Below are 21,757 nucleotides of genomic sequence, written 5' to 3'. Positions count from 1 at the left end.
ATCTCAATGATACTGAAGTTTCCACAAAATCATAGTGCTAGCTTGGCACATGATCCAATCCATAAGGAGCTCTTCTTCGGTTCGTTGCGTAGGTACACCTGTTCCCCAACCTGGAACTCCTTGAAAAGCCTATTCCAATATGCATAAATTTTATGTCTATCTTGTGCTTCCTTTAGATTTTTCTTAATCACCTACATTTCCTGTTCAATGTCTATCAACATATCTAGTCCAATCAACACCCTGTTAACCAGATCACTCCAACTGATGGGAGTGTTACAACTCTTCCTATATAATTCCTTAAAAGGACTCATCCTCAAAGATTCTTGATACCCATTTTTGTATGCAAACTCTACTAGTGGAAGGTGCTCTTGCCACTTCCACAACTGATGCATCACATACATCCTCAACATGTCCTCCAGTATCCCGTTGACCCTTTCTGTCTGCCCATATGTCTATGTATGATAAGATGTGTTGAAGACCAACTTTGTGCCCAAACCTGTAAATAACACCTTCCAAAACTTGGAAGTGAACTTCACATCCCTGTCTGACACAATCTTCTTTGGAACACCATGTAATCTAACTACATCAATGATGAATACCTGTGCTACATCGCTAGCTGAGAATGTAGACTTCACTAGAATGACATGTGTAACCTTTGTTAACTTGTCCACAACAACCATGATGGAATCATGTTGTCTCACTATCATAGGCAATCCTATTATGAATTCTAGGGAAATGGCCTCCCATTTCCACTCTGGAATCGTGATTTCCTATAGCAGTCCACCTAGATGTTTGCACTCTACCTTCACTCACTGACAATCAAAACACCTAGCCCCAAATTCTGCTACATCCTTCTTCAAATTCGGCCCATAATAATATCTCTTCACTGCATTCAATGTCTTCTGATAAACTGGGTGACCTAAATAAGGTTTCATGTGAAACTCCCTCAAGATCACCTTCTTGAGCTCACTGCTATCTGACACATATATCCTATCTTTGAATATGACCAATCCATTTGTTATAATAAAATAATCCATACCCTATGCACTTGCATCTGTACCTGTACCTATGCATGTACCACTACATGTACCTGCACATGCACCTATACCTATACCTGTACCTGTAATATCACCTATACCTTTAACAACATCGTGCTATAACCTGTGCACAATCTCCATATACCTGACATCTTACTGACCTGCCTACAAGATCCTATCCTATAGATATGTACCATAGGAGCTCATAGATGCCAAGTAATTTACCTGTATCCATCTGCTGAGAGAATCTATCGCCCTGTTGTCTTTACCTTTGATGTACCTAATCTTGAAATAAAACTCACTAATCGTGGCCAACCATCTAGCTTGCTTGGAATTCAGATTCGACTGGTCAAACAAATATCTCAACCCAATATGATCACTCATTGATACAAACCTCATGCCAAGAAGATAGTGCCTCCACATCTTCAATGCATGTATGATCATTGCTAACTCAAGATCATGTGTCAAGTAGTTATGTTCGTGCTTGTTTATTTTTTGCGACTGAACATACCACTTGTCCATCTTGCATAAGGACTCCACCAAGTCCCATCTTGTAAGTATATGTGCATACTACAAACTCTTTGTCCGGATATGCAATTTGTAGCACTGGTGCATGTGTCAACAATTACTTAAGCTACTCAAAACTAGCCTCACACTCCTCTCTCCATTCAAACATCTTACCTTTCCTTTGCAATGACATAATAGAATAAGCAATATGATGAGAATTCCCTAATGAATTCTCACGTCATAGCAATGATTTAGTTTCAAAATAACTTCCTCAAGTGACCGAGGCTCATCATACTCAATCTGATCTTTAAATGCTAATGGAAAACAAGTGACAAACCATTGAACTTTATCCTTCTCTTCAGTAAGATACGGTGCATACCTTAATAGCTCCAGAAACTTAGTCGTGTACTCTTCGTCTATCATCGATCCCATCTTTAGCTCATAGAACTGTTTAGCCTTACTATCGTAGTACCTTTATGACAAGTACTTCTTCCTCAAAAGCCTATTGAACTCATGGCAACTCAAATAATCCATCCTGATGTCTCTAACCCACTTCACATCTTCCCACCAAATGTATGCTTTACCTTTCAAGATGAAGATCACTACTCTAGCCTTCATGTTATCTGTGTAATTATGCAGCTCAAAGAATTTGTTCGTCCCAAGTATCCAATCATCTGCATTTTCTGGCTTCTTCATATCTCCATCAAAAGTAGGTGGGTTTTCTTTCTTGAATTCATCTGGTAAGTATCCCCTATCATTCCTCCTGTAAGGATGATATCGATGATGATCATGATGTCTATCAGAACCAGAACTAGAATAGTACCTATACTCATCGCCTCTCTTATCCGGAGTGTCCAACAACCTGCCATCTCTCACCGTATTAGATCTATCTAACTTGTGTCTACCAGTAGACCTACTTCCATATACCCCATTAGTTCTATCCTCATGTCCATGGTTGATCCGAAGTGGCCCTTGTTGCTGGAAGTCTTACAAACTTTGAAGGAGTATAGGATTAACCTCTGCTTGTTTCTCTTGTGCTTGTATGATCTAGTCATTATCTGCCTTACAACTCCTTATATCTTCCTTCAATATTCTTAATGTGTCTTCCAAATCAGAAGAGTGCCCCACACCACGATGCCCATCTGATTCATAGGGAGATTCTATGTAGTCTACCACCTTGCTATCCATTTGATCTCTTTCCTGCAATGCATAATATGTTAGATAAACCAAATCACAATAAATCAACATACCTTAGTATAATTTGGGGAGGATACCTCATCTGCAATATCATCAAATCAATGTGATACATGTATAACATAATCATAACAACATATAGACATATAAAAAGTAAGTGCATCAATGAATAAACATCATTCTAGCTAGGGTTCAGTCATCAATGCAAGGCCATATCAATAATGCATGCTATGATCTCATGCATGACAAAAAACATTACTCCATTGTACACATTGCCATCTGCAACCATCAACATTCATAAGCAATGATATATCAACTACATATATGCATAAATGCATGTAGTCGAGCATAAGCGATCAATTCTTGTAATCACCCTACAAGACTAATACATGTAATCAAACCTACAAGAATATAGCCTAACATACAAGGATGTAAGTAGGTGACGTAAAATCAACATGTAAGAGACATATAACCATATGCAACCAGTCCTATACTCGTGACGATGCATTCCACAAAATCAACATCAAATTCTCCATGATAACCTTACTTTAACCATAATCAATCATCAAGAAAATGCAATAAGCACATGGAATGCAAGTGTAAGACACATGCATGTAACTAACATGCATGCATGACCAACACACACCACCCATCCAGTCTGAAGGGTGAACCATGATATGATACCACTCTTTAACACCCTCCTCCCACATCTACCCAAGTAACCATGCCAATAGGGTAAACACATGACAAGAGGCTACTATGATTGAATTTGACCTCCTATGTGACCTTAAGGAAGTGGAATCGATGGAACACATCAACCAACCTATCCACATCAACAACAAAACCCTCAAGAGACAGTTCATCCCTTCAAACATCCTATCCCTAGGTCCCACTGATGTTTTGGACATCTTAGGCCGTAGTCACTCCCATGCTATAGGCAAGAGAGTGTCCAGAAACCCAAAGTCGCTCTCATAGGCTTCCTCGCCAGTGACCAAAGACTAAATTTTTCAATGCTATGCCAGCGATCCCAAGATTTGAGCCACTTTTTCAAGGCCAGAGCCCAGGTCACTACCTACAATGGAATGATAACTCAGGAATAGGAAAATAACAGGGAAACAATGATGCAAGCAATAAGTTGAACAAGACCTTAATCAGACCCCTACTAGCTGTAACACCCTCCTCACACATCTACCCAAGTAACCATCCAACCAGGTAAACATGCAACAAGAGGCTGCTATGATTGGATTCAACCTCCTATGTGACCTTAAGGAAGTGGAATCGACAGAACACATAAACCAACCTATCCACATCAGCAACAAAAAACCTTAGGAGACATGTCTGCCACTTAGACATCCTATCCCTGAGTCCCACTGATGTTCTAGACATCTTAGGCCTTAGTCGCTCCCATGCTATAGGTAAGAGAGTGTCTAAAAACCTAAATCCCCTCTCACAGGCTTTCCTGCTAGTGATAAGAGACCAAATTTGTCAGTGCTATGTCAGCGACTCTAGGATTTGAGCCACTTTTTCATGCCCATAGCCCAGGTCACTGACTATAATGGAATGATAAATTAGGAACAATAAAATAACAGGGAAACAATGATGAAAAGTAAATAAGTTGATCAAGACCTTAATTGGATCCCTACTAGCCATGACAGGCATTTCGTCAAACATATCATCAACATGTAACCTACAGGTGTAAACAACAAAATTAAGAGTAGGGATCTCATACTTATCAGAGAATTGCTATGAACCATTATTCCCTCATGCCATTCACTGCATTATCATCTAGTAGGCCATAGATGCATTATCCATTCATATACAAGTAAAACCATGCTGAAAGCCATACATAGTTGTTGTCATAAAACACTCATATAACCAACATAATAACAACAGAAATACTCATGAAAGTATAACCATATAGACCACATATAATCCATCAAAATGCTCATAGAAATACAAGGAGAAATAACCGTTCATTAATGATGCAAAATTTAAACCCGAGATGGGACTTCCAAATTCCACCCGAACATAGAATGGCTAAGCCAAATTTCTCTTCAACCATTCACCCCCTGCCATATTCTAAGCATGAATATAGCAATCAAACTAAAGGAACCAACCAGGGCATACCGAGGCTAAACCACCTCACCCTCATCAATAGAAACCAGGCTTTATCATAATCCATCCTGGATCACTAGGCCAACACAATGAACACATCATAACAGGCTTTACTGTGATCTACACCTAATCACTAGGCCAAACAAGCATGGATGCCACCGGATTTCTCCACCTACACCGTGAGGAATTTTCTAGTCTCCTAGTCTCTCAAGCTTTACCGCAATCTAAATTATTGGGTGTGGAGCCTAATTATATTCTTTATTCAAAGGCATCGCCACATTGGACCCCAATTCGTAATGGGGTGGAAACGCCGCCCGTTATTTGCATTGCAAGGGGGGTCTAGGGGGGTGGCCTTGTAAAATGTTGTAATTTCATAGTCAATCTGGGCGGTTCATTAGGCAAAAATCTGAAGGTATAAGTTATTTTTAATTTAGGTTTTTTTGCCCTAGAAGGAAACCCCTCGCTATATATGAGGGAATTGTATTGTGGCTGTGTAGATGTGTATTCTGAGAGAGAAAGAGAGAGGAGATTGTGTGAGAGTGAAGAGGGAATTTCAACGGATTTCTTGTAGGTTGTATCTCTTCATTTTGTTGGATAATATAAAAGGAAGGACTGGCTTTTTCTCCATGGAAGTAGCCCAAATTGGGTGAACCACGTATATCTATCTCTCTTGTTTTATGTGTTTTCTGTGTTTATATTTCTACAATATTTTATGTGTTTGATTTCTCTGTAATATATAATTTTCTAACATAAACCCTGATCACTAGGCCGTAAACCGAGACCCACTCTCTAGGCTTTACTGGATATCCCAAACTTGGGATTACTTGGCCCAATGGAGAGAAAACCACCTCTTGGATTGACCTTATATCCTACCATTCACTAGCAAGGATTCCTAAGCCCACCAAGGAAACATAATCTAGGCTTTACTGCAACCCACAATTTGGCTCATGGGTCACTAGGGCAGTGCCTTAACCATGATCCATAGTCTGGTTCAGAGACCAGTAGGCCATGTTCTCTATCATTCAGAGATCCACCCGACTCAGCTTCGAATCCATCTGAAAATACAGCTCAACCAAAACATGAGAACCTCTTCACACGATGGCTATTGGGAAATGACAAGACTAGGCTTAAAACAATGTTATACCTGGAAAATCCCATGCCACAACAGCAAAAGAACCACATGCAATACCATGCATAGCAAATATAGAAAGGAAAATAAACATGCAAATCGATACCTGCAATGAATCCTGCTATAGCTACTTGATTGTGCCTTTTCCTGCTTGATCTTTTCTTCCTCTTGCCTTCTTTTCCTTTCTTGATCCAATGCCAAAATTGCTCCAAGAAAACTCTGTGTCCAAGAGTGAGAGAGAGAGAGAGAGAATAATGATAAAGGTCCAAAACTCAACCAACAAAAGGTTACCAACTGATCCTCGAAAGCCTTTTTATGAATGAGGCCTCTATTTTCTTCATTTTCCATTATTTTCCTTCAATTTACTCCTCACACCAAACCTGTGACTTTTCACCTCCCTTTTTCCCCAATTTCCATTATTTTCATAAATAAATGTGCCAAAAATTTCATTTTTCCTTTCCAAAGCCTTATCCATTTCCTTTGCCAATTTCCTTAGTCATAAATAATCAAATGAACACCCATAGGATGTCTTGCCCAACATTCATCTTGGAATAAGTGTCCCATCAACCATTATTATTATTTTTTCCTTTATTAACTTTTATTACATGGAATTTTCTCTAGGGATGTTACAAAACCCTCCCCCTTGGGGAACACCATCCTCAGTGTTAGACCAAACCAAGAATTAAGCCAAAACCATGTAAAAACAAACATATACTACCCATGGAGCTTTATAATATAGCTCAATGCAGTATTTACAATGATCACCCTGCTGAAAAGTAAACCAACATTATAACAACATCATAACATGACATCATAATGGCATGACACCCATACTACTTATTGGAGCTCTATAATTTAGCTTATGGTGTTATTTACATCCATATACATATGTACATATAGTAGCATCACCAAAACATATCCCAAGACATATACCCAAAACACCATACCAAACCTGCTTTGCCTCAACTAGAAAACAAGGAAGGATACATAGCTCGCATATGATCTGTCATCTCGCATGTAGATTTATCAGGCCCAAAGTGCTTCCATTACACTTTAACTTGATTGATTGCTCAGTTCCGAAGCATGAGCACCTTTTTCTGCAATATACACTAATACTCTGGTTGGAATTCTCTATCTGGTTCCACCGACAATACAGACCAGTCAATCACATCATCAACATCCTTAACATACTTCTTAAGAAATGACACATGGAAAACATCATGGAATTTCACTATTGGAGGTAGTGCAAGTTGATAGGCTATTGGACCAATCCTCTCAATGATACTGAAGGGTTTGAAAAACCGTAGTGCCATCTTCGCACATGATCCAATCCGCAAGGAGCTCTTCTTCAGTTTGATGCGCAAGTACACCTGTTCCCCAACCTGGAACTCCTTGAACAACCTATTCTGATCTCCATCGATTTTCTTCCTATCCTATGCTACCTTTAGATTGTTCTTTATAACCTACATTTCCTATTCCATGTTTTCCAACATCTCTAGTCCAATCACACCCTGTTAACTGGATCACTCCAACTGATGGGAGTATTGCAACTCCGTTCATACAATGCCTCAAAAGCACTCGTCCTCAACAATTCTTGATACCCATTTTTGTATGCCAACTCAACCAAGGGGAGATACTCTTCCCACTTCTACTGCTGATGCATCACATACATCCTCAACATGTCCTCCAATATCTTGTTGAGCTGCTTTGCATTTCTATTTGTTTGTGGATGATAAGCTATGTTGAAGGCCAACTTTGTTCCCAAGCCTGCAAGTAACTCCTTCCAAAACTTGGAAGTGAACTTTGCATCCTTGTCTGACACAATCTTCTTTGGAACACCATGCAACCTAACCACTTCTTTGATGAATACCTATGCTACATCACTAGCTGAGAATGTAGACTTCACTGGAATGAAGTGCGAAACCTTCGTCAACCTTTCCACAACAACCATGATAGAATCATGTTGTCTCACTATCTTCGGTAACCCTGTGATGAAGTCCATGGAAATGACCTCCCATTTCCACTATGGAATCGTGATCGGATGTAGAAGTCCACCTAGATGTTTGCACTCTGCCTTCACTCGTTGATAATCAAAACACATAGCCACAAACTCTGCTACATCCCTCTTCAGAATCGGCCAATAATAAAATTTCTTCATTGCAGTCAATGTCTTCTGATAATCCGAGTGACCTGAATAAGGTTTCACATGAAACTCTCTCAAGATCAACTTCTTGAGCTCGCTCCTATCTGGCACATATATCCTATCTCTGAATCTAACCAATCCATCCGATGTAAGACAATAATCCATACCCTGTGCACCTATACCTATACATGTGCATGTACTGCCACCTGTAACTATACCACTACATGTACATGTACTTGCACATGTACTTGTAATATCACCTGTACCTATACCAGCACCCTGTCGCAACCTATGCACAATCTCCATGTATCTGACATCCTACTGACCTGCTTGCAAGATCCTATCTTGTAGATCTGTCCCATAGGAGCTCATAGCTGCCAAGTGATTTACCTGTACTTACATACTGAGAGCATCTACCACCCTGTTCTCTTTACCTTTGATGTACTTAATATCGAAATCAAACTCACTGATCGTGGCCAACCATCTAACTTGCCTGGCATTCAAATTTGGTTGATCAAACAAATACCTCAACCCAATATGATCACTCATCAGTACAAACCTCCTGCCAAGAAGATAATGTCTCAACATCTTCAATTCATGTATAATCGTTACTAACTCAAGATCATGTGTCAGGAAGTTCTGCTTGTGCTCGTTTAGTTTCCACGACTCATAGCATACCACCTGTCCATATTGCATAAGGACTCCACCAAGCCATCTCTTGCAAGCATTTGTGCATACTACAAACTCTGTCTAGATTTTCAATATGTAGCACTGGTGCATGTGTCAACAACTACTTAAGCTACTCAAAACTAGCCTCACACTCCTTTGTTCATTCGAAATTCTTACCTTTCCTCTGCAATGATGTGATAGAATAAGAAATCAGTGAGAAGTTCCTGATGAACCTCCTATAGTATCCTGCCAACCCCATGAAAGATATCACCTCATCCACATTCTTAAGAGCTACCCACTCCATGATGGCCCTTATCTTTTCTGGATCTACTACAATGCCTTCCTTGGAGACAACATGCCCTAAGTAGTGCACATCAGTTTGAAAGAAACTACACTTTCTGAGCTTAGAATGCAACTGATGCTCCCTCAACAACCTCAACGCTACTGCTAAATGCTTGGTATTCTCTTCCACAGTTTTAGAATATACCAGTATATCATCAATGAAAAAAATAACAAACTTATCCAAATATGGATGCAACACACTATTCATCAAGAACATAAATGTATCAAGAGTATTAGTCAATCCAAATGGAACAAAAATGAACTGATAATACCCATACTTGGTCCTAAACGCATTCTCGTAAATGTCCTCCTCTTTGATGTGTTGCTGATGGTATCCTGATCTCAATTCGATCTTGGAGAACACTACTCCTCCCTTCCATTGATTGAACATGTCATCAATCCTTGGCAATGGGTACCTGTTCTTGATATTCAATTTATTCAACTGCCTTTTTGTTGTCCACCGCTGCATCGATACGAGGAATTCTCTACCCTACATCCCCAATAGTCTACGCCTCCTATGCACTCTATATCTGAGGCCTCCCACCCTAATTCTATGGACAATCTCTCCTAAGGTGTCCCTTGCCACATGTCCAACACTCCAAATGACTAGTACCAACACCTCTATGCTGCTGCTATGACTCATGTCCATGTCTAGTTGCATTAAATCTCCTTTGTGGTGCCACATTCTCTTTCTCATCTACATGCTGAGGCCTTGTCCTCTTAGGCTGCCATTTAATTTTACCTTTGACTTTTCCCTTCCATCCTTGCTGAGATTCATTCTGACACCTTGATTGTTCATATCAATGCTTCAATTTTCCAATAACATCCTCAAGTGACTGAGGCTCATCGTACTTAATCCGATCTCTAAATTCTGTTGGAAAACCACTGGCAAACCATTGAAATTTATCCTTCTCATCAGTAAGATATGGTACATATCTCAATAGCTCCAGAAACTTGGTCGTTTACTCTTCATCTGTCATTGATCCCATCTTTAGCTCATAGAATTCTTTGGCCTTACTGTCGTAATACCTAGCTGACAAGTACTTCTTCCTTAAAATCCTCTTGAACTCCTACCAACTCAAGCCATCTATCCTGATGTCTCTCACCCGCTTTACATCTTTCCACTAAATGTCTGCTTTACCTTTCAAGCTGAAGATCGCTACTCTGGCCTTCATGTTATCTGTGTAATTATGCAATTCAAATAATTTGTTCATCCCAAGTATCCAAGCCTTTGCATCTTCTGGATTCTTAATATCCCCATCAAAATTAGGTGACTTTTCTTTCTTAAACTCATCTGGCAAGTATCCCCTATCATTCCTCCTGTAAGGATGATAGCGATGGCGATCATGATGTCTATCAGAACCAAAACTAGAATAATACCTGTATCCATCTACTCTCTTATCCAGAGTATCCAACAACCTGCCATTACTCACAGCGTCAGATCTATATGACCTATTTCTACCAGGAGACCTAATTCCATATGCCCCATTAGTTCTATCCTTAGGTCCATGGCTAATCCGAAGTGACCCTTGTCATCGCAAGTCTGTTAAACTATGAAGTAGTATAGCATTAACCTCTGCTTGTTTCTCTTGTTCCTGTATGATCTGATGATTATATGCCTTACGACTCCTTATCTATTCCTTAAATATTCTCAGTGTATCTTCCAAATCAGAAGAGTGCCCCACACCACGCTACCCATTTGATTCATATGGAGATTCTACATAGCCTACCACCTTGCTAGCCATTTGGTCTCTTTCCTGCAATGGATAATATGTTAGATAAACTACATAATAATAAATCAACGTACCTTAGAATAATTTGGGGAGGATACCTCATCTACAAGATCATCAAATCAACGTGATACATGTATAACATAATCATGACAACATATAGACCTATAACAAGTAAGTGCATCAACACATAAACATCATTCTAGCTAGGGTCCAGTCATCAATGCAAGGGCATATCAACAATGCATGCTATGACCTCATGCATGACAAAAACTATTACTCCATTGTACACATTGCCACATGCAACCATCAACATGCATAAGTAATGCCAAATCAACTACACATGCACATAGATGCATGTAGTCGAGCATAAGCGATCAATTCTTGTAATCAACCTACAAGACTGATACATGTAATCAAATTTACAAGAATGTAGCCTAACATACAAGGATGTAAGTAGGCGACATAAATTAAACATGTAAGCGGCATGTAACAATATGTAACCAGTCATATATGCATGACGATGCATTCCACAAAATCAACATTAAATTCTCCATAACAACCTTACTTCAACCATAATCAATCATCAAGAAAATGTAAAAAGCACATGGAATGAAAGTGTAAGAGACACACATGCAACTGACATGCATGCATGACCAACACAAACCACCCATCCAGTCTGAGGGATCAACCATGCTCTAATACCACTCTGTAACACCCTCCCCACACATCTGCCCAAGTAATGAGCTAACTGGGTAAACATGCAACAAGAGGTTACTATGATTGGATTCGACCTCCTATGTGACCTTAAGGAAGTGGAATCAAGGGAACACGTCAACCAACCTATCCACATCGGCAACAAAAAACCTCAGGAGACATGTTAGCCACCCAGACAGTCTATCCCTAGGTCCCACTGATGTTCTAGACATCTTAGGCCTCAGTCACTCCCATTCTATAGGCAATAGAGCATCTAAAATCCCAAAGTCTCTCTCACAGGTTTGCTTGCCAGCAACCAAAGACTAAATTTTTCAGTGCTATGCCAGCGACTCCAGGATTTGAGCCACTTTTTCAGGCCCAGAGCCCAAGTCACTGCCCATAATGGAATGATAACTCAGGAATAGTAAAATAATAGTGAAACAATGATGCAAAAGCAATAAGTTGAAAAAGACATTAATTGGATCCCTACTAACCATGATAGGAATTTTTTCAAACATATCATCAACATGTAACATACAGGTGTAAACAACATAATTAAGTGTGTGGATCTCATAATTATCTGAGAATCGCTATGAACCATTGTTCCCTCATGCCATTTGCTGCATTATCATCTATTAGGCCATATATGCATTATCCATTCATTTACAAGTAAAAACACGCTGAGAGACATACATAACTGTTGTCATAAAAAATACATATACCCAACATAATAACAACAAAAATACTCATGAATGTACAACCACAAAGACCACATATAATCCATCAAAATTCTCATAGAAATACAAGGAGAAATAACCTTTCATTAATGATGCAAAATCCAAACCCGGGATAAGACGTCCATGTTCCACCTGACCATAAAATGGATGAGCCAAATCTCTCTTCAGCTATTCACCCCCATGCCATATTCCAAGCATGAATGTGGGACTCAAACCAAAAGAACCAAACATGCTATACCGAGGCTAAACCACCTCACCCTCATCAATAGAAACCAAGCTTTACCGTAATCCATCTTGGATCACTAGGAAAACACAATGAACACATTATAATAGGCTTTACCTTGATCTCCACCTGATCACTAGGCCAAACAAGAATGGATGCCACTGGATTTCTCCACCTACAACATGAGGAATTTTCCTGCCTCCTAGTCTCTCAAGATTTACCACAATCCAAACCCAAATCACTAGGCACTAAACCGACATGCACTTTCTATGCTTTAGCACATATCCTAAACCCAAGATTACTAGGCTCAACAGAGAGCAAGCCACCTCTTAGCTTTATCATATATGCTGCCATTCACCGACAAGGATTCCTAGGCCAATCGAGGCAACACATTCCTTGCTTTACCACAACCCATAGTCTGGGTCAGGGGTCACTAAGCCGATGGATTTACCTCGATCCAGATTCTATTTCAGGGACCACTAGGCCATGTTCTCTATCATTTGGAGATGCACCCCACTCAACTTCGAATTGATCTGGTAATCCAGCTCAACCAAAACATGAGAACCCCATCGCACCATGGCTATCCAGAAATGGTAAGGCTAGGTTGAAAACATTGTTACACCTAGCAAAACCCATGCCATAACAACAAAAGAATCACATGAAATACCATGCATGCCAAATTTAGCAAGGAAAATACACATGCAAATCAATACTTGCAATGAATCATGTTGTAGCTTCCTGATCCCGCCTTTCCCTGCTTGATCTTTGCTTCCTCTTGCCATCTTTTCCTTTATTGATCCAATGCCAAAATTGCTCCAAGAAAAATCTAAGTGTACAAGAGTGAGAGAGAATAATGAGAGAGCTCCAAAACTCAACTGAAAAAAGGTTACCAACTAATCCTCATAAGCCTTTTTATGAATGAGGCCTCTATTTTCTTCATTTTCCATTATTTTCCTTCAATTTCCTTCTCACATGCAACCTATGATATTTCACCTCCCTTTTCTCCTAATTTCCATTATTTTCATAAATAAATGTGCCAAAAATGTCATTTTTCCTTTCCAAAGCATTAGCCATTTCCTTTTCCAAAGCGTTAGCCATTTCCTTTTCCAATTTCGTTAGCCATAAAAAATCAAATGAACACACCCTAGGTTGTCTTGCCCAACATTCAACTTGGAATAAGTGTCCCATCAACCATGGTTATTATTCTTCCTTTATTAACTTTTATTACATGGAATTTTCATGAGGGTTGTTACAATAGTCATGCCAGGAATTTCATCAAACATGTCATCAACATGTAACCTACAGGTGTAAACAATAGAATTATGTGTAGGGATCTTATACTTATCTGAGAATCGCTATGAACCATTGTTCCCTCATCTCATTTACTACATTACCATCTATTAGGCCATAGATACATTATCCATTCATTTACAAGTAGAAACATGCCAAGAGCCATACATAGTTGTTGTCATAAAACATACATATAACCAACATAATAAGGATAGCAATATCATAAGCATATTAGCCATAAAATCCACATATACATTAGTACATTTACAAATGAAAATGAAGGGAATGAATTTATCATTAATGAATGAAATAAACCAACCAGAGATGGGACTACCATGTTCCATGAGACAAATATCACTTCAGACATTCAACCCCATGCCATATTCCAAGCATGAATGTGGGACTCAAACCAAAAGAACCAACCAGGGCATTGTTGGGTGCAGGATCCCCCAAGGGATGTTTTCGGGCTTAGAGCCTAGATTTTGGTCAAATTTTGTAACTTCAATGTAAAGACTCTGCATTTTGTGGGCACGAAGCACGTAGTTGTTAAAGAGTCATAGGGTTGTCCGCCCTTATTTTGATAACGTAATGTCGGCTGTAGAAGATATACCCATCGTCCAGGGACCATGGGATTGTATAAATAGAGTGAAGCTCTAAGTATTTAAAACAATCAATCAATCAGATAATGTCTAAGGAATAATGATGTATGCGAGATAGATCTGAAGTGTAAAGTCTAGTTTTGGGTCGTAGCTAGGAAGAGGCTCTGTAGCTGAGTATGCAAGGCGAGTCGAGTCTGTAACTATCTGGAAGTATTAATAAAGAGAAGTTTATATCAATTTTGCGTCTTTATTTCTTGTTTTATGCATCTGTTATATGGGGTATGAATTTCACTTCTAATGCTTATATGATGCGCGACTGTGCATAATTGTGTTGATTAAGTGAACACAATTGATAATATCTGTTTACGCAAAGATAACTAAGATCTTATAATAAGATAAGTAAGATACTTAGACTAATCTGGGAATTAGTGCAGTTCATTGCCTTAACAGCGCGAAAGTATCTCAACCCCTGGCTAGGGTTGCGCAAAAGCTGCTTGTAACAGATCGCAGAGGTACTAAAGGTTATAATAGAGCACGAAGGCAGGTATAGTTGGACTAAACCGACATCACAACCATCTCAAGGGTGCGGAAACTTGGTTCCAACATCCCCCCATACTGCTTCAGGCCCCCATAAGCCAACAAATGGTTCTGTTTCTAGGACTAGAATCTGCATAAGAGATGTGTGATGTCATATCATTGGAATCGAACTAAGAAGGAAATTGAAGGGTGGTTGGAGAAAATAATTCACGAGTTCGTGGCGTAGGAGAACAGAAACCCACGACTGTCAAAAGAAGAGTGGCTAGAAAGCTACCTGTATACGGATATCCATGAAATCTTTTTCGCATCCTTCCCTACGGAGCTATACAAGTGGATTGTGAAGCTAGCAGATAGCCAAGGAAGGTGGAAACTTGACGATCCTATTGTGTGGACCCCAGAGCTAGTGTGAATATTGGAAGCATCAGAGGATAAGATCGTGCACGCCGTTAATCATTGGCTCGATCGGATTATAGGAGGATTCGTTACTGAGTTCGCAGTTTACACCTTAGTCAGCTATAGCGAGGTAGAGCGACACTTTATCAAAGGATCGCGAGGTAAGTACATAAAGTCTTTGAATATTTGGATTAAAATGTTGTTGTGAAAAAAGTGAATTATGCAGTTACCTTTATTTTCGGAGCTATGTGAAGTGGAAAGATTTACAGGAACGATGGAAATAACGGTCCAGAAAATAGCCCCTTGATTTCACCTCCACGAGGGGACGAGGAAGAGCTCGCGAAGGCCTCTCCGCGAAGTGCTATTTAGCTTATAAGACAAATAATTCCACGAATACCACCCCCGTCCACACCACCACCAGCTTCACCGCCATCACCTCCATCTTCACCCATACCAACTCCACCACCACTGCAATTCAATATGGCAAACACAGTGAAGTTTCCTGTGTTCAAAGGTTTGGGAAATGAGGATCCGGACCAATTCTGGTTCGTTGTAAGGGCTGTATGGGAAGCGCAAGGTGTTACAGATGACCATATAAAGAAAGCGACACTGGTTAGCACCCTGCAGGATCGCGCGCTAACCTAGTATATTAAGTACTCCAATGATAACCTGAATGCGAGAGTTGCGGATATCCAAACAACGCTAAATAGAGAATTTAACAGGCCTAAGTTTGAAGCGCAGTCGATTGTGGGATTTAAAGAGATCACGATGCTACCAGGTGAGACACCTTGGGAACTAGATTAGAGGCTAAAATGTACGATTCGTGAAGCCAATATGAATCTGATAGATGGACAACATCGCAAGTGGTTTGTAGCTTCGCTACTACCACATTTAAGGAGTGCGCTATCGCAGCAGAAAATAACGACTTAGGAAGAGGCCTTAGAGATTTCCATGAGGCTTCATGAGACCCTGATGCAGGATACTAACCTAGGAGTTTAGCAGATCCACGTGCATCTAAAGAATCTGTGCCTTGAGATGCAGAGTCTGAAATAGGACAGGACGGTTCGACCAGAAGTGCGCGAAGAAGTATGGTGCGTGAAATGCATGAGTCAGGGTCATGACAAAGACCACTACTCGGTCTTTATGAATTCTCGCAGGAGGAGGACCGATGCATTTAAGGCTGGAAGCTCAAGCAGGACCTAGCAAGGTGCCTGCTTTGTGGTGTGCTATCTATCAGATAATAGGAAAACATGCCACAGATAATTTCCACTTGTTACAGAAGTATATGCAAAATTCCCAACAGTTATTCTGCAACTTTTGTAGGTTGATGGGACATGACGAGCGTACTTGCAGGAGTTATGAGTTGATGATGGATATAACTCCCACCTATAGAGTTCAAGCCAAAATACGGCCCCTTAACCAAAATGCAAGAAAGGCGTGGATAGGATTTCGGGGGCATGGATGAGGCCGAGGTGGAGGAGGACCTGGAAGAGGTCACAGACAATTGATTTGCTACAATTGCGGAGGGCCAGGACACTATGCCCGTGATTGCACGAATCCAACGCACCCATCGTGCAAGTATTGCACGCTGTTTGATCATGAGATAGAAGATTGTCCTACATTGATAGCTAGGATACGTGACAAAGGAGCGCTACCACCCCCCCGACTTAGAACCTGTAGATGATGAGGTCTGAGCCACGCGAGGAAGACCCGAATGTAAACATTGTGCTCCGAAGTGGAATCGCGATGGGAGATGATAATGGCAAATAGCCAGAAGATAGTACTTGTGTTCGTAAATCTCAGACAAAAGAAGCTAAGTTTGATTTGGAGCGTGCTCGGGAAACCTTCATGGAAGCTAAGAAGAGCTTCGCTGATGCCTCAACTTTAGGAAGCAAAGATAAATCAGAGCCGGAATTGGACCCATCTATGCTCACAACTTTCTTGGAAACATGTATGAAGTTACTGCGTGACAGTAAGACTGTGAAAGGGTTACAGGAACTTATGAATAGGTGTGTTGGGACCGCACTAGGTGAACCACGCGTAGTCTACAAGATCGAAAAACATAAGACAAGAATGGGACGAGAAATGAGACTTATTGCGCAGTTCGGAGAATACGAAATGGATCAAGTAATTCTGGATTTGAGATTAGATTGGAATGTTCTGCCAAAACAGCCATGGGAGCGAATGGGGAGACCTACACTGCAATGGTCTCCAATTCAGCTAAGGATGGCGAACCAACAGAAAATAATAACCATGGGGCGATAACAGGGAATAACTGTGGATATTGAGGGAGCGAGTGCGCTGGCAGATTTCGAACTGATATAAATTGTTGATGATAGCAATTCCTACCTTGCGCTCTTGGGAATTGACTGGGCTACTAACATGAACGGGGTAATTAATCTAAAGAAGAGGAAAATGATCTTTGAGAAGAAGTCACTGCACGTAATTATACCCCTAGACCCTACTGAAGGATCACGCTATACGGAGCCGGTCCGCGACTATGAAAGTGATGATGATTTGGACTGCATCTATAAGATAATAGTGCGAGACCAAGACTGGGTGAATCCCACCACAGATGGGCAGATTACATGGGAGCGTGAGAGCTCCTTCACTTCGGATTCTGATGAAGAAATAGAACGATGGAAGAATCAGTTACACGAAGTAACTACGCTGAATTGAAATATGATGACCAGGTCGCTATGTTGCATGTCGACAGAAGTAAGAGATCTGCCTACTTACGATGGTCTAAATGAGGTAGATACCTTCTCGGATGCATTTGAAAGGGATGTGCCAGAAAAGAAACACTTCCAGGCCTTGGACTGGGTACTGCGCGCTATGCTCGTGAGATGGTGGGATACGCACAAAGGAAGCTTTGACGATTAGTGCGCATGTAGGAGAATGGTGAGAGCATGCATTAGAAAGCCTAAGATGCGACTGATAGACAAGTAAAATGGATAGGATGACCCGTACGCACATATGGCTAAGTGGATGTAGGCCTATGGAGAAGATCCCCAACCTGCATAGATGCACATGTACTCCGTGCTAAAATACATGGTTAATGAGCATGTGTTGGGGGGGCGACCTTGTAGATGGCTCTTAATGTTAAGAAGACATTATGCAGGAAGAGAAACCGCGCAGAAGATTCTACACGTAGAAGCGTTCAACAAAGTATTGGCAATCGCACTGACCAAGGTATGCAATGAGCAATAAAGTGATTGAGACTTATGCATACTAGCAGCGTTATGGGCTTATCAAATGACATGCAAGAAACTGACAGGACAAACACCTTTTAGGATTCTCTATGGAGTGGAAGTCGTAATGCCTATGGAATACATCATGCCTAGTCTGCGTATAGCAGTGCTCACAATTATGACAGATCGCGGAGCCCTAGAGGAGAGGCTCGCGTAGCTAGATGAGCTCAAAGAAGAACGATTTTTGGCTAGATTTCACTAGCATGTCCAGAAGCAGCACGAAAAGGCATGGCACGATCGACATATTAAGCTGTCCACCTTTAAGGTGAATTATTTGGTGTTGTTGTATGATAGCAAGTTTGAAAAATTCCCTGGAAAGTTAATAATGCATTGGCTAGGGCCGTATCTTATTAAGGATATTACCGATGGTGGCGTGGTGCAGTTGGTAAAGTTAAATGGAGAACCCTTCCCAGGAAAAGTGAATGGCAGTCATCTGAAGCCATACATAAGTGGCCCGACCATCTGACTAGCTGGTAGAAGCATAGTATTAGCACTCCAAACTACTGAAAGGAGGCACAAGACTATAAACTACTTCGCATGGGAGCTGCACGATGTCAGGATTGCGCGCAGTAGCGAAGTGTCACAGGGTCTGCGACATCGTGAGGGTAGCTACGCTGGCGAACTAGTCAGCCGGAAAGTGATCATTACAGTCACTATTCACGATGTGATGCTTGGTTTGAAGCCAAATGGAGTGGGTGGCAGGCATTTAAGGTGAACTTTATGGGCTTGTAATGCCCCACTTAAATCTTATCCTACAAATTTTTTTAATGTTTACATTATCTGAAAATATTGAGAAATATTGGTCTAATATAAAATTCATGATTTCTATTATTCAAATTCCCAACTTACCTTCTCAAATTGAATCTTAGGTAGGATATGGTCCTCTCCAACTCATTATATATATATATATATATATATATATATATATATATATATATATATATATATATATATATATATATATATATATTCATCTCACATTCCCCAATGTACCCTCACATTTACTAGGGAGAAGACATGGTCCTCTCCATTTAATTACATCTCACATTCCCCAATGTATGCTCACACTTACTTGGGAAAAGACATGGTTCTCTCCCATTAATTTCCCAATTTTATATTCATGTCACATTTCCAAATGTACTCCCAGCTTTACTTGGGAGAATAGAATTCAACTGTAAGGATGGATGAGAAGTTAATGACATTAGTGAGGGGTGGTTGAGATGGAGAAGAGAGGGAGGGTATAAAAAGGGAAGGGGGAAGGGAGAAAAGGGAGGTTGGGTGTCTTGCTTATGATTGTGGGGTTGGTTGTGATTTGAGGACTTGTTATGTTTTTGGAGACCTTAGGAACCTGTGGAGGTTTCTTGGGTTGTTGAGAGGAGGGAAATATTATTATCTTGGTCTGGATCATTCATCTTGGACACACACACTACATCTAGTTGGACTTGGGCTCAGAGGGCTAGGGAACCTGTGGAGGTTTCCTGGGCTAGGGATTATTTCCTAGTTGGCTGGGAGGTAAATCCAGTTGGGTCCGTCAAGAGGAGCGTTTAGCAGGAGCAGCAGGACAAAGGCATCTCCATCAGCCACCGGTACAGGTATTCCTCCATAGATTACTCTTGTAAATTTTATTAGAATGAAATATTCACCTTAAGTTATGTTGATTAGAATGTAAATGATAAAATTTTATTTGTTTAAAAGTCTTGTAAGTAAGTAAGCTATCGCCTCTTATTGCATTTAATTTCAGAAGAAATTAGATCTGTTAGCAGACCCTAGGGTAGGTCTCTTACACATGGTATCAGAGCCTAGGATCAAACACTGAGACCTATGGACCAATCCACTTCTGTAATTTTTAGGTTGATGTTGGATTTTAGTTATAAAAAAAAAATAATAATTGAAGTACTCGGAAGCATGAAAATCTCTAATAATCACTCGTGAACAAGGGGCTTTCTCATTTTTTGGCCACATTTAAGATCTCGATGGAAGCCAGGGCAGTTGCAACGATGGCTACTCTAAATCTAACGCAAAACCCCTTTTCTCCAGTTTCTTCTCCAATTATTCATCAACACAGTGGAATTGGCACCCCATATTTAGGAATTCGTGGCTCTCCTTTCTCCATTTCGAGGCCAATTTCAATAAAAAGGTCCAAAAATTCTTCCAACGTTTTGAAGCCGAAGATCGTTCGATCCATAGAGGGCGATGGCTCTGTGACCGCCGTGGAAATCGATGAAGAGATTCCTATTGAAAAGAGATATCCTGCATTTCCAGCTGTGCTTGACATCAACCAAATTCGAGATATTTTACCCCATAGATTCCCATTTCTGCTTGTTGATCGAGTGGTGGAGTACAAACCTGGTGTGTCAGTTGTCACCATCAAGAATGTGACGATAAATGATAACTTTTTCCCTGGCCATTTCCCCGAGAGGCCAATCATGCCGGGAGTTCTCATGGTTGAGGCAATGGCACAAGTTGGAGGCCTTATGATGTTGCAACCTGAAGTGGGTGGTTCCCGTGAGAACTTCTTTTTTGCAGGAGTAGACAAGGTGAGGTTTAGAAAACCTGTTGTAGCAGGAGACACGTTGGTTATGCGCATACAAATAACCAACAAATACATAATGGTATTGGGTTCATAATAATGGATAACTAACATATTAGGTTCATAAAAAAATCATACATCTACTAAGCCTTCCAATAGTATCATAGTACATCAACACTTTGCCAAAGAAGGTTGGAGGGCCTATTTTAATTGATAAGTTCAGAATCGCTACCTCCTTTGCTTTTTGAGAGGATTTTGAAATCAGGGGTTTTTCTTTGAGGGTTTTTGAGTGAACCTATTGGTCACTTTTTGAGCATTGAGATTGTTTGATAAAGAGCTGCTATAGGTCCTTATCTCAGTACAGCACTAAGGACTATCTCAGTAAGCACTAAGGACCTGTAATGTAAGTAATATTACACTTCTATATGTTTCTTGCTCATTTTTAAACATCTACTCAAAATATAATTCTAATATTTACAATATTTTTTAATCTGAGACCTGCTAACAATTCCGCTCTTTAGTTTAAACTTCTTAACATTGACTAGTTCTGCTTTGGGGGCTAGATTCTGATTTGGCTGTGGCTGCATTTACTTACTCATTTTTCTAGGCTGGCTGGATTGATTTTCCCCATAGAG

Source organism: Pinus tabuliformis, chromosome 6 (assembly GCF_031772625.1).
Source record: "Pinus tabuliformis cultivar Carrire ecotype Pingquan chromosome 6, CPIR1, whole genome shotgun sequence".
Classification (NCBI taxonomy): Eukaryota; Viridiplantae; Streptophyta; class Pinopsida; order Pinales; family Pinaceae; genus Pinus; species Pinus tabuliformis.
The sequence above is the reverse complement of the archived record's forward strand: the minus strand, read 5'-3'. Positions refer to the sequence as shown.